A 15,073-nucleotide genomic window follows, 5' to 3' on the forward strand; every position below is an offset into this window, starting at 1 on the left:
TTTCCGTTGTCCAATCAATTCCACATTTTGCACACGTACTCCGATCCAGTGACAATGCATGCCTGTATCAAAAGCGGCATCAATTAATCAATTAATTCGCTACTTTTAAGCAATGTACATTTTGTATGGACGCCTTATTATTGATATATTTGTATAGGTCAAAAACGCCGCGGTCCCTAAATTGTGGAATCGGCTCGCACAAAATGCAGGTGCCACGTGTCTCAGGCATCATTGACGGACTTCTCGAACGTGAGTTAAACGAAGTTGTTAATAAAACCGTTGTTTTAAAAATATATATTTTTAAAGGAGTTTATTTGTCCATCATTCGGTTCTCCTGTAACGTTCGTGAAACAATGAACGTGTGGTTGGAAAAAAATATACAACCGTCTCTTGGCTCGAATCGTGACTCTCTCTCTCGATCACGACGTTTCATCGAATTTCCGAAGCACCCGAATAATTACAGCTCTCGTCTCTCCCTCATCCGCATTTTTCGTACATGCGTAAACTTGAGCACGCGGCTATATAGCCCTTTTTCAGAAGTGACCTGGTCACAAATGATCACTCGACGAAGAAGCTGATCACATGGACATTTATAACGGCCAAATACTCTAAACGCGTGACATTGATTATAATAAATGTAGAGGGAAAATACGCAGGGCCTGGAGAAAATCCACGTGACCATGGCGTCTGAGTTGGAATGAAACCAACGACCTCCTGCATACCAGACGAGGGAGTTCATATCTAGCCGCCGTGGCACCCATAATAATTAGAATGGTTTTACAGGCCTGGCTACGCTTTTGACTGTTAACCACGTGTATCACGTGCACGAATTCACCCTCGGTTATGCAACTAATGTCCCAATGTGACGCTCTAACCCATATCTTCAGACGAAGAAGACGGTGGGGAGGTGATCCCCCAGACAGCCCCGGAATCCGGGACTCCGGAGAATGGTCCCGAGGAGGTGCTCCCGGCGGAGCAGCAGGAGGAAAACGACGACTCCGCGCTGCCGCCGTCCAGAGCAGGACGGCGTAGTCGCAACACGCACCTCGCGGACCTGTTGTCCGCGGCAGCAGCGCTGGTTGGGCAGCTGGAGGTGGAGGAGCCGGAGGATGATATAGTGACTCAGGGGCAGCGGGTGGCCAGCCTTGCCGCTGCTGTCGACCGAGAGCAGGAAACGGCGGAGCGCCAGCCTGTGCGGGCGGCCGCCATTTTGTCGACTGGGCGGGAAACTCTTCCCGCCAAATTCGACCTGCCACCGACTTCGCAGCAGTAGATGCCTTCCCTCAAGAAGCGGCCTTCAAGCGCCGTTTTGCTGCTACGTATGTGCTGGCAGGATGGACAGATGCCAAAGCGCTACAAGCTCTTCCCACTACCCTGGACGATGATGCCTTGGCGCCATTTTATGCTTTTCCCCCAGTGGATAGGGCGACGCTGTCACAGGCGTATGCGCAGATGGTGGCAATTTTTGATCCACCATCCAATGCGCGCCAAAAGTTTGTGATGCGGAGACGGGGGGAGGTCGAGACGTCCCCAACCTTCCGGAGCGCACTGATGTCGCTAGCCCAAGCTGCGTACCTAAAGATGAAGCAGGCAGGTTTGGACTCCCTGGTGCTTAAGAGACTGCTGACTTTGGCCCAGAAGATGAATGTTTTTCTGTTCTGCCACGGAAGAGGACGACTTGTCTTCAATGAAGGTAGCTTGATGCATCCAGGCCAATTGTCACCTACGACGGCGAGCTGGGGTGGCCACTTGTACAGGACCCTCTGGGAAGTGGAAGAACCGGAGCGTCAGGAACCCCCTCAAGTTTGTGCTTCGCTCGCCAGGAGTTCGTGCGAGAGAGTCGACACAGGATGGAGAAGGGAGCGGGAACAGCACAGCGGAACCTTCCCTCCACCATGGAGTGCCCCTGTCACATGTGTGGTCTGTGGGGCCACATCTCTAAAGGATGCTGAGCTGATCCTGGACAGCTCTTCAAGCTGGCGCCGTCTCCCACCCTGCTGCCCTCCGCTCCTCCGGGCCCAAAGGACCCCAGCTCCTGACACCAGCGGAACCACCGGTCGCGCCATCGACATGCTGGCCGGGGAGAGCAGAACGACTGGCACCCGCTTCTTCTTCTTCCCCCCAAACTTCCCGGGAGGGGCCGCGCCCATTAGGCCATCTTCAAGTCGTCCCCGGGATCCCCGGGAAACCTGCTCTTGTCCCGCCTGGGGTCCCGGCTATGAGGACCCATTCCTAAAGTGTCTGTTTTAAATGACCCGCCCTCAGACGCCCTATTTTTCCCAATGCCGTCTGGTGGGTAGTCACAGACGCGATCCGGGCTGTGTTTGCCAGTTGAACTGGGTCCTTCCTGTGCTCGTGGGCTGTGGTGTGCTGTTGGTCATTGGGGTTGTATATATACTCTGGGGGCTGGATTATATGTTGCGCATTTGTATTATGTTATTGGTGTTCTTGTTAATTGGCTCGTGAGTGGGATGACGGTTGTTGTGGTTGTTGCTGTTGGTGTTGTTTTTGGTTGTTGTTGTTGTTATCCCGCTACGTGAGGTATGGAGGTCTTTTTCTCCACAGGTGGGGTGATGTAGTGACATAGAATGGGTCACTACGGCACGTAGCGCTGGTTACTGGTAGAGAGTGGGATTGTGGGTGTAATAGCCTGGTCTACCAGCAGGGCTAGTGAAGTGTGCCCTGGAGCGCGTAGTACCGGTTGCTGGCAGTGAAGGGCATTTAAGGATACAGCGGCCAGTCTGCCAGTAGGGCACGTGATAGGCACGAATGTAGGGTAAAGGTGACAGAGGGGACACGTGGGGCAGAGCCCAGAACCTTCTGGTAGGTTCCAGAAGGGGGCGTGGCCGAGGGCAGAGCCAGGCCACGCTGGGGAGGATAAAAGGGAGGCCCTGACGCTGAGTCGGGGCTGCTGCAGTTTGGGAATGGAACCCGTCATCTTCACAAATCTACGTCCCCATCTTCACATTCCGGTCGGTGTTGGGTCAGGCAGTGTGCGGCTGTCCTGACCCATATATAGTTATCCCCTATACTTTGGAAAGTGTAAAATAAACGTGTATGCCTCCTACTATTAGTGTCTCTGAAATGACTCACTACACATGCAGTCACCATTGCACAACCAACAGATGCCTTCACCTATCTTGCTCTTGCAAAGACAGATGGGAATTTCAGCACTGGCGTTGTTGTTTTCAACTGGAGCGATTATGAAACACAGCTCGTGTGCAGGTGCTCGGTGGATTATTGTATGCACGTATGTATGTTGAACTTATTTCGCACCGTACGTAGCCAACCGTGCAAATCAGAGGTGCGGGGGAAGTACAACAAACTAAACACAAAAAAGCAGTTCTAAAGAAATTAGCATTCAATCGAGATTTATTGCATCGCAGGGTTGTGAGAGATGGCAATTGCTTCGGGTGCCCTTCATCCAGCAGTGGATTGACCACAGCTGACGGCGATGACGATGATGTGTTGTTAGTGATTTGAACGTCCATGTATATGTCAAAATTGGGTGTCAGGAGATGTCGATTAATGTAAGCCTCATGTTTGCAATCAATGTGTGGATGTCAGAGACAGGGATGCAGATAATATAACCACCATCCAACTAAATACCTCACTGCAGAATAAACTTATACAAAAAACATAGCCACTAGGGATTGACTGATTCAACGTATCGTAGCTACTCGAGTTGTAATGACGTATGGTGACGAGGTGAACTAGAGTCCGGATAATGAGGTTAACTCGATTCTGGATGACGAGCTGAACTTAAGTCCGGATGATGAGGTTAACTAGAGTCTGGAGGATGAGGTGAACTCGAGTCCTGATGATGAGATGAACCCGAGTCTGAATGGAGCAGCGTTACCAGAGACTGTAGTGCTCTTAGGAAGGCCATATTGAACATAAACAATAATTAAAAAGACTTAAACACCTACAGTATATTAAAACAATTGAGCAGGTTTCTTAAATTCCCCCACCTCGCTCCACCCAGCGGTATAAAATGGTAACACCGCATTTAGTAAAGTCGTGGGTACTCCGACTTCTTCCAAGACAATTGGCCAGCGTGGAAGAGTAGGAGAGGCTCTATAGATCTCCCTCCGAGTGGAGGCCCTTTCGCTAGCACTGTTTCGCGTACAAAGATATTTGCAGGGCTGCGCCTTTATCTCAAGATGGTATGCAGATCGGCAATTCAACACGCAGGCTTTTCGCCACAATTCTGGCTAAATCGTCCGATGATGCTGGTTGTAATTGCCAGTGGAAAAGATCACGGTACTCAAATTGTAAATGTTGTGGATTTGCTCTCCAATACGCCGGTGAGCTGAAGTAGTAACTAGTTGGCACGTTGTGTTAGATCGCGACACATTCATACTTACGCGATCTAACCCAACAAAACCTTTATTATGGACATTTTGTTGACGCGACAGACCTTACTAATTGGCCGTGTCAGGTGGTGGCGGGTTTAACAACACATTTATATTTACGCGATCTAACCGCACCAGAAAAAAATAATACGGAAAATTTGGAAAACGCTGATTCTGACGCACGCGTTATGATCGTGAGCTTGGATATTGGAATCGATCGGCCCGATTGCCTCGTCGCAGCACTGATCCACGCTCTCCGGGCGAGCGGAAATTTCTCCCAAGCCTGCGTTCTTCGGGCGCGATTCCACACACACATTAATCTCAGGGGTTGTGTGTTTTTTTGGTTTGCCGAATAACGTCATCGAGGGAATAAAATGACGGCAAGTGACAGATCTCGAAATAGTTATAAATTGGCCAGCTGCACGGGATGATAGAGCGGTTGGCTTTGTCACCTGATGATCTTATATAACCCTCGGGGCCAGCCTGTTGTGCCGTAAAATGAATAAGTAAATAATTGCGCAATCTTCGTCGTGGAAAAACACACGTGTCAGTTAGCGCGCTTCGTCATTTGTGAGTGGGTGGGGTGGGGGGCTTTGCGTCTGTGCTGGCAATTCCACGTTTCTATGGCGGGCATTATTCCATGGTGAGGACAACCTCTACTTAGTTCACGCAAAAAAGTCGTGAGTCTTCGAGATTGGAGTAGCAAGTACGGTACAGTAAATAGTTACTTTTAAAAATCGGATATTTATGTGTGTCTATTTGTATGCTTATCTATGCCAATTTCATATACTGTAGACTCAACACTGCCTATAGACCCAACACTACAACATAGATCTAACACTGCACCAAAGACGCACCACTGCGCTATAGACTCAACACTGCCCATAGACCCAACGTGTAAGGTGTTCATTGTACGGCTTGTAGGGTGTTGCTGGTGTAGGGTGTCCATGGTGCAGCGTGGAGGGTGTTCGTGGTGTAGATATACGTTTCAACTAATCCGCTTGGACGAGCCTTGGTGGCCTACGCGTCGCCCTCCGCCGAACTCGGTGGGCAGTCACCAACGACACACGGGGACATTGTCCGTGCGGTACAGCGGGCATCCGATCTCGTCGGATCTCAGAGGCTCCAGCAGGATTTTGAGCCTGGGCAGTGCTCCCGACGGGTGACCACCTATGTACATCAGGTTGCCATGGGCAGCCGGTAGGGCTTGCGTATCGTGGCGGACAGCAGTGCAGCGATGGCAATCGTTGCGCTGCACTTCTATTGCTCCCGTGTCCCTGCTGCCCACGGTCTACTGACCCGCACACCAGCCAAGGTGCGTTGGAGAGGTATGGTCAAGTAACCCCCACGACCTGCGCAGTGCAGGGAATACCCCCCCCCCCCCCCCATCCAGCAGTGGATCAGCAGCACAGGCTACACGTGCACGCGTACCGCTAACAGGCGAACGCGGCTTGCCAATACCAAGATCACGCGTATCATCACTGTTGCCCTGTGGGTCTCTTTAAGTCAATACACATCAATTACCAAGAGAGACCGCAGCGATGACAACCTTTTGTTTAAACAAAACGACAGAACCACATTGCAATAACAAAGATCCCCTCGTATAGCCTGCAGCAGACTGTTCAGGGCAAGTGCTGTTAGCGAGTAGCAGCACCTATGAAGTGCCGGCACTGTGGCACAGGAGGGGGTGGGCGGCCAGCAACCACGCCCGGCCACCTTTGTCTCCACAGTGGCGATGTTTACACACCGCACCGCGGGCTATAACGCTCGCACACACACACACGCACCTGTATGTGTACCGTCTGAAGTAGTAGCTCATCTGAACCATTTGTGAAGGATGCGTTCAGATTGGTCTGGTCATTGTGCCGCACCACGCTGCCGACGGGTGTTCATGCCGATTGTGATCCTGAGGTTGTTTGACCGTGACCACGATCGGCTCTTCGCCCAAACACCATGGCCGTAAAGCGGCATCATACCGGTGAATTCGTTGATTGCCTGCGTAGCAATTGTCAGCCACCTGCATCATCTGTGGAGACGATGGAGGAGAGATGATGCCAGGGGCCCTCAACTCAACACGTTCCGTGCCAATAATAATAACAACGATTAAAACTTATAAAGCACACCCTTAAACAAAAGTTATCAGGGTGGCTACACGTGAAAAAGTGGAAAATAGTTTAACATCAACCAAGGAAAGAAGAAGTGAGAGAGACGTTTGAGAATAACTAAAGAGGAGAGAAAGCCATTTTAAACAGATGCGTTTTTAGTCAAGATTCGAAGTTGTGTAAGTTTCGGAAGTCCCCTGGCTTTGAAGGAGGAAATAAGTTCCCAGAGTTTAGTTGCCGATCACCCCCCAAGTGTGAATCCTAGAGACCGTGGTGACAGTGAATGTCATCCTCCACGGAGCTCAATGAGAATATACAAACCTCGACGTCAACTTTTCTGATGCCATCTTAAAACAGGCCCTCATCCTTCTTCAGGACAAACTGCACTCCATTGGTGGGAAATACCTCACGTCTATGGGACTACCAACACCCTACAGGGACAACCTGCATGCCCTTGCTCCAGAGATCCTAAGTTATAAATGCTATTATGCTTTACAGCTTCTTAAATTTATTTAGGAAAATTAACCAAAGCTCATGGATGCACAAATAGAATCCTACACGAAAATCTTGAAAGACATTGAGACTACAATTCCATCTCTTTTTTTCCTTGATGCACCTGCCAGTACTGGGAAGACCTTTGTTTTCAAACTGCTCCTCGCTAAGGCTCGCCAGAGAGAGAAAATTGATCTAGCTGTGGCATCATTGGGGATTGCTGTGTAAGTCGATGTGTGTGTGTGAGTCGATGTGTGTGTGTTTGAGTCCATATGTGTGTGCGTTTAGGTCCATGTGTGTAAGTCGATGTGTGTCTGTGTCTTTTTTGCCTGGGCAACGCCAGATGCCTGTGTGGGTACGTCGATGTGTGTGTATATAGAAGTCCAAGTGTGCGTGTCAGTCCATGTGTGTGTCAGTCGCTGTGTGTGTGTAAGTCGATGTGTGTGTGTTATTCGATGTGTGTGCATGGCTCCATGTGAGTGTGTAAGTCACTGTGTGAGCGTGTCTATGTGAGTCATTCGATGTGTGTGTCTACGTCGATGTGTGTTGTGTGTGTGAGTCCATATGTGTGTGTAAGTCCATATGTGTTTGTGTAAGTCAATGTGTGTGCGTGAGTCGATATGTGTGTGTAACTCCATGTGTATGCATCTAAAGTCCATGTCTGTGTGTGTGAGTCCATATGTGTATGTGTGTGTAGGACAATGTGTGTGTGTCTATGTATGTCTCCCACATTATTTAACATCTATTTCGACCACGTAGTTCGTGAAGCCTTTGATGGCTGTACCAGAGGAATTTACATCTGGTATAGATACAATGGGAGGCTGATCGATGCCCGGGTGTGGTCAAGGGATGGCTCTCTATTGGTCAACCATGTTATGTATGCCGATGATCTGGTAATTTCCGCTCACTCAGATGAGGAGTTGGAGGCGCTGCTGCTGAAACTGGAGCGTGCCACTAAGAGGTGGGCCCTTACCATCAGCACCACCAAAACTAAGCACCTGCCTGGGTATATTTTACCATCGGGCAACCCACCCCCACAACTCCCAATCGGTGATGGGGCAGTTGTGGAGAGAGTGGAGACTTTCCCATACCTGAGCAGTGTGCTCATGACCGGCTCCTGTTTGACAGCAGAGGTCTCACTCAGAAGCAGTCGTGCGGCATTATCTTTTCATCGGTTGCGTGACGCTGTGTGGAAGCTACCTGGTCTGTCGCTCTGCACGAAGCTTCAAGTCTTCTCGGCCACGGTCATTCCCTCCCTTCTCTACGCTCGCGAAACTTGGACCCCCCTAATGGAGCACCTTCGCCAATTGGAAACATTTAGGCTGGCCTGCCTACGATCCATCCTGGGTTTAACCAGGCTGGATTGTGTGAGGAACTCAGAAATCCTTGAAAGATCTGGGTAAAGTCCCATCGGTGAGCTCCTCTGGCAGGCAAGGCTGCGTTGGCTGGGTCATGTAGACCGCATGCCCAGTCACCGCATGCCTAAACAGCTTATGTTCGGCCGGATCGAGGGGGCTAAACGGGCGCGGCACGGGCTAGAGAGAGATGGAGTGATGTGGTACAGGAGGACGTGGAGCTGAGTGGACTTGCCGATGACTGGTACCAGCGGTATAAAGATCGGCCTCTGTGGAGGAGGCTCGTGAAGGCGCTGCTTGGCAGTTGGAGGCAGTCGCCCTCCAACAACAACGGAGGGCGGAGGAGCGATGCTCACAACAACGAGCGGAGCGCCGGCTGGCTAAAGCACAGCAAGTTGGCAAAGTAGGGGGCACAGGTGGTGCATCAGCCAGTCATCTCAGTCATCTCAGTCAGTCGACCCGTGGCACCTGGGTCTGCCCGTGACCTCCTGCTAGCGGGCGTTCGACACTTCGCGTGGTCTCAGGGTGCACATAGCCTGGCACAAGCGTCGTGGTGACGTCACCGCCACTTAGTGGCGAAGGCGGTTGTTGTTGTGTGTGAGTCTATGTATGTGTGTGTTTGTGAGTCGCTGTATGTGTGTACGTCGATTTGTGTGTGTAACTCCATGTGTGTGTATCTAAAGTGGATGTCTGTGTGTGTGAGTCCATATCTGTGTGTGTGTAAGTTGATGTGTTTGTGTGTGTGGGTCGATGTCTGTGTGTGTGTCTAAGTCGATGTGTGTGTGTTTTCGCCCGGGCATCGCCGGGTACTTCCTGCTAGTATAAATATATATGTATATTAACAGTGCTGCTCTCAATGCTGCTGTCCACTGACGACATATCTCCTCTAGATCGCGTTGCTGTAAAAGCGGAGGAATATCCAATAGTGCAGGGCTGCAGAAATCGGTTCACTTCATATTCCAGTAACCGCACAGGTGCTAAGCCTCTGCGGTAAACCCTTAAGAGATTACAGGGACAGAATGACCCCCAAAGGTCACACCGTAGATATGAATGCAATTATTTTACTCGGGGTGTTTCGGCTCTCTGAGCCAGTGTAAATGTGGACATAGTATATGTGAATTTACATTTTACTGCATCTTTGGGGTGATATATGGGGGTGACCCAGATGCATATTTCTTAAATGTAAAAATACAGTATAAGTAAAGTGGCACTGTATGCATTGAGTGTGGCTGTATATTTTTTATTCTGCATGTGTGTGACCCGAGTTCGGCCACCCGGGTACGATTCCCGCTCACGGCCAAAACCAGTGGCGAATATCTGAACCGGTCCTCGGCACCCTAGATCGACTCAGCCTCAATCGAGTACCTGGTGCGGTGTGTAAACATCGCCACTGGGGAGACAAAGGCGGCCGGGCGTGGTGCTGGCCACCCACCCCCTCATGTGCCGTGCCGACCTTCATAGGTGCTCACAAATAGCACTTGCCCTAACAGTATGTTAAGGTTACACGGGGGATCTTTGTCTTTGCTGTGTAGAAATTTGGTATGTTAAATGCATATTCCAATTGACCATACAAGCAATAGGCCATGCACTTGTCCCAGAGGCAGGGCCCAGACGGTGGAACTGGACTCCCCGATTAATTCCTCGCAACCGGTCTCCTGAGAATTAAAAACATCGGTTTGACCGTCATGCCGCAAACATTACTCTCAACCGCAGAGCGTGCGGGAAAAGGTAGCCCACTGCTCCTGCAGAGCTACCTCTGTGAGCCATTCTCGAGCAAATAAAATCATTGCATTGGTCGGTGAAAGTTTCCAAATGGGTTCTTCGTCTTGTGGCTTGATGCCGAGATACAATCAGAAAACAGATAACAAATTAAAATAACAAAATAAAATAGATCTTCTGGGTTCTTTTGGTAAAGTCACGTATAATGGAGATAAAATGATAAAAATAATAATAATAATAACAGAATAAAATTCTCACGACGTTTCGGCCACAACACAAGTAGCCTTCCTCAGGTGAAGAAACAGGACTGTCCGGAAGACAACGCTTGAGTGAACCCTGCCAAGCTTGGCAGCGTCTTTTAAGCTGTGTGGGAGGAACAGAGCGCCTTGACAAAGGAGTTTACATATAAATTAGCATGTAACTGGGGGATTAGCATGATGTTGGTGTCGGAACGGAGGAGGGGGGAGAGGAGTTTACATATAAATTAGCATGTAACTGGGGGATTAGCATGATGTTATTATGAGGGATTAATACCACGGAAAGCGACGAGCTTTGTTCAGACGGACGAGTCCATCTATGTTCGGTACGGAGGAGGGGGGGGGGGGGAAGAGGAGGAAACAGCCACGATGCTCTGCTCTGTCCTGTGTTGCGTTATAACTATGCTATAAACTAGACTACTATACATTACAATATTATACCTTCCATCTATACTACATTGTATAATATTGTATCCAATTATCTTCTTGAGGAGCCATTCAAAACCATCACCTTACCCTACATTGCGGGAGTTTCTGCTCAGCTTCATTTGATTGGAAGCTGCCACCTAGGTACGTCCATTGGAAACGTCGAACTTCATTCTGCACAAATAACAACAACAAAAATAACAACCTCGATTTTACAAAGCGCATTTCACGTTGAAGTGTCTCAAAACGCTTTACAGGTTGGTCCAGATGTCTTGTGACCCCCATTTAATAATCTAAAACTTAATGTATATATTTTTAAGTAAGGGTTATTAAGTAAGAGTTATTTAAAACAGAAATGAATATGCAAAAGGCGAAGACCCCGGGGCCGGCCCAGGACAAGCTGTGTATAGTAGTGTATAGTGTGTAGTAGTTTATAGCCGTGTAGTGTATAGTAGTGTAGTAGTTTATAGTAGTGTAGTGTATAGTAATGTAGTGTATAGTAGTGTAGTGTATAGTAGTGTAGTGTATAGTGTAGTGTATAGTAGTGTAGTGCATAGTGTAGTGTATAGTGTAGTGTATAGTAGTGTGTGTATAGTGTATAGTAGTGTAGTGTATAGTGTAGTGTATAGTAGTGTATAGTGTATAGTAGTGTAGTGTATAGTGTAGTGTATAGTAGTGTAGTGTATAGTAGTGTAGTGTATAGTAGTGTAGTGTATAGTAGTGTATAGTGTATAGTAGTGTAGTGTATAGTAGTGTAGTGTATAGTGTAGTAGTGTATAGTAATGTAGTGTATAGTAGTGTAGTGTATAGTGTAGTAGTGTATAGTAGGGTATAGTAATGTAGAAATAGAGTCCGTCCCCAGGGAAAGGGAGGTCTGGACCGCTGCGACCTTCACCAGGACATGCGGATTGAGAAACGAGCGAACGCACAAATATTATTAGGTGTCAATTAGTTGGCGGGGTCACAATACATCTGGGCCACCCTGTACGTATAAACATAAAACTGCACTCACAAAGTATAGAAATGCGCGAAGCACGCATCACGAAGGCCCACGTCTATTCACTTTGTTTGATTCACCGCAAAAAAAATATTTTTTTTGTTCTCGCTCGGAATGCATTTGAGTCGCGAATGTGGAAAATGCGAGAGCACTTTGTATAATGTGGCAGACGTTCGTATGGACTCATCCGTTCAGCGCGACATTTTATTTAGCCGAAAACTGTTTCTCATCTGTTTTGTGTATTGCCGTCAATCGTGCACGATGTGGAGGTTGTCTCGTGGACGCACGAGGTGAGTGAATCTTCGTTGATTTCGAAATGCAGCCACGCAATCAATCTGCGTTCCAAAATGTAACCCTGAACTGTCTTTCAACTTCCATAAAAGCGTGGTTTAAAAACCTTCTGGAGCTTTTAAAATGTTATTTTTTTATTTTCTCTTCACCCTTAATGGACACTTCGCGAAGGCTTAAAAGGCATACACCACTGCATCATCATCATCATCACGATCCATGGGTAGATACCCCATAGTCGTCCACTGCACATTTCGTCATTTGTTGTTTACACTTTCTTCTCTGTCTTGTAGTGCCAATATGGCTCAAGCAGTGCACAGCAAAGTAGTGTATTGTATTGTATAGTGTATAGTAGTGATGTGTATAATGTTGTGTATAGTAGTGTAGTGTATAGTAGTGTATAATACTGTAGTGTATAGCGTAGTGTATAGTGCAATTCATCGTCATCATCACGATCCATGGGCAGATAGCACGTATCCACTGCACATTTCGACATTTGTTTCGAATGTCATCTGTCCTGTGCCAATATGGCTCAAGTAGTGACCACATCTTGTTGTCACCAATCTATTTGATGTCGTCAAGTCATTCTCTGTTGAGGTCTTCCTCTCTTTCCAGTTCCTTTCATTTTTTCCGATCAACAACAAACTTTTAATTTTCCTGTTGTCCATCCGACATGAGAGTCCAAATAGTGCCAGTTTCCTTCTCATCACTGCCTGCATCATCATCAGGCTGTCTTCTTCAACGTGCAACCTTTTTCTCACTTCTCCGTTGGTCACTCTTTGGGTCCAGATTAGATGCGGCATTCTTTTTTGGCGATACATTTCGAGTGCCAACATCTTACTCCTGTCAGTCTTGTTCAATGTCCAAGTGTCGCAGGCACACAAAGCTGTTACTGAACACGCACGGTCTTAAGGTAAACACAAACGCCACTTCAGAAAGGTAAAAATACAAATGTTGCCTTCATAGGGTTGCAGGTTATCTTATGAGTGGCTGATTGACAGGGCTCAGTGAAGCCACGACTAGGAACGTGCACGCGAGGTAAAGGCGCAGCCCTGCAATTCCTTGCTCACGCCACTTGCTGGCAGAAGGGCCTCCACTGTTGGCAGCGCTAGAGAGGGTATTTTGCCTACAGTTCTACATTGGCCACAAGTATTGGAAGAGGTGATAGTACCCACACTTTACCTCATCAAACACGACCTTAGCGCTATCAATTCAATTAAAAACGTAACATATTTTTTTCCCCAGTTCAGACACACTGAGCTATAGAGCTCTTTTCAGAAGCAACCTCTCTTTCGCAAATAATAACTCAACAAAGTGGCTTATCATGCGGGAATGTATAGCCGCCAAATACTCTAAATGCATGTCTCTAAATGTGGAGGGAAAACCCGGAGAATCCGAGAAGAACGTGCAAACTCCAAATATACTGCGAGCGTCAGACTTCGGCTCGATCCCACGTCCTCCTGTATACCAGGCGAGGTAGTTAACATCTCGCCACCGTGGCACTCCCAATTAACTGCGGTGTACCACAAGTACGTGAGGCAAATACAGACTTGATTCCTTGCAAAAGGTTTCTATTTGGTTTTTGAACATCTTAATACCTCCTGTTTTATTTCCAGAAAAGGTAAAAACTATTTGTATTTTTCATATTGTGTTTAGTTTGTTGTCACCCCCACCCCCGCACCTCCAACAGCACGGTTGGCTATGTAAAGGTGTGAAAGAAGTTTAACATATGTACATACGTAACCAATGCTAAACCCTTGTTAGCTTTGTGCATTCAATGTCATCTAGTCATATGTACGATGTTACGGGAGAATCACTGCCTTCGAAATGAAAACATTGCAATGAGTACCTTGAATTTTATTATTAAGGAACAGGCAATGAAGAAGTCCTGGATAGAAGCGACGTACACAGTCGACTCAAGGCTTCGAATTCAGGAAAACTGAAATAATTCAGGCATGCAAGCAGGATGAATGGAGGGACGCCGCGGTGGTGATATGTGGGTTCAATCCCCACTCCGTCACCTGTAAATTTGGAGTCTGCGTGTCTCTCTTCCCGTGGTCACGTGGATTTTTCTCTCGGTCCTCCGGTTTCTCCCGTCACATTTAGAATCGAACTGCATTTCACAGTAGTTGGCTGCTATAGATTGAAAACTAACTTCTTTAAGAACTGATTTTTGTGTTTAGTTTGTTGTCCTTCCCCCGTACCTCTGATTAGCACGGTTGGCTACGGACGGTGCAAAATAAGTGTAATATACATACATGCATACTTTGTTTAATTATCATTTGTGGCCAGGTCCCTTCTGAAAAGAGCTATATATAGCTCAGTGGGCTTTACCTGATGAAAAATATACAGTATATATAGTCTTAAGGTTCAGTTTTTTTTACGAAGGTGCAGGGGGAATAAATCGATCTGAGTGGACGTCAGACGCCACAGCGTCGGACACAGAAGCGGAGAAAACACCGCGGTGAGCTGCCGGTGAAGGAAACTGTCAGGTTCCAAGGGTGTCCGCAAAGGGCCAAGGGACACGAAGAGGCAGGTAATGCGACGGGGTGGCATCGCTTTGCGCGATTCAGCAACTCAAGAAATTCATGAGCGGCGACCGCACAACTGCTATTAGCCCCTTTCACGCTGCAGGGCAGGGCGGTCTGGCATCCGATCGCTCGCGGGCTGTTTAACCAGCTGCCTCAATATAACCGGGACTTAGTGGGTCCCTTTCGAAGCAATATTTGAAGTACATAAATCTGGCCCAAAAGGCGATGACCGTGAACTGAATCCTCCGCACCTGCCCCCCTTTGTCCGTGAACAGCGATGACGGCGGCGGGGGGCGCGATGTGGAACGCGGCCACTGACGCCGCTGGGACTCGTTGGTTCCGCTCGTCCCGCGGAGTAAACAAAAGCCGCCGGGCTCTTTGCCAACAGCGCCGTGAACCTGACACTCGGGCAGCGAGAGAGAGAAAGCACACACACAACATTTCTCAAACGCGTCCTCATTAATTAACGCGCACTTGTATGATGACGACGATGATGATGAATGGGCAGTCGCCCGGGTGTTAGAGTGTGTGCCCAGAGCCGTGCGAGTGTC

The 15,073-nt window shown here is 48.2% G+C and overlaps 1 long non-coding RNA gene across 1 annotated transcript; it reads right to left on the reverse strand.

Annotated features, from left to right (window-relative positions):
- Nucleotides 1-8,609: 8,609 nt before the first annotated feature.
- LOC142906092 (uncharacterized) lies at nucleotides 8,610-15,064 on the reverse strand. Its single transcript, XR_012930061.1, has 3 exons — nucleotides 14,774-15,064; nucleotides 10,797-10,880; nucleotides 8,610-9,959 (listed from the first exon to the last, which is right to left on the reverse strand). It is a non-coding gene; the product is annotated as an uncharacterized LOC142906092 (long non-coding RNA).
- Between the last annotated feature and the right edge of the window lie 9 nt (nucleotides 15,065-15,073).

Source organism: Petromyzon marinus, chromosome 61, assembly GCF_048934315.1.
Source record: "Petromyzon marinus isolate PM22_M1 ecotype Great Lakes invasive population chromosome 61, UKy_Petmar_22M1.pri1.0, whole genome shotgun sequence".
NCBI classification, from domain to species: domain Eukaryota; kingdom Metazoa; phylum Chordata; class Hyperoartia; order Petromyzontiformes; family Petromyzontidae; genus Petromyzon; species Petromyzon marinus.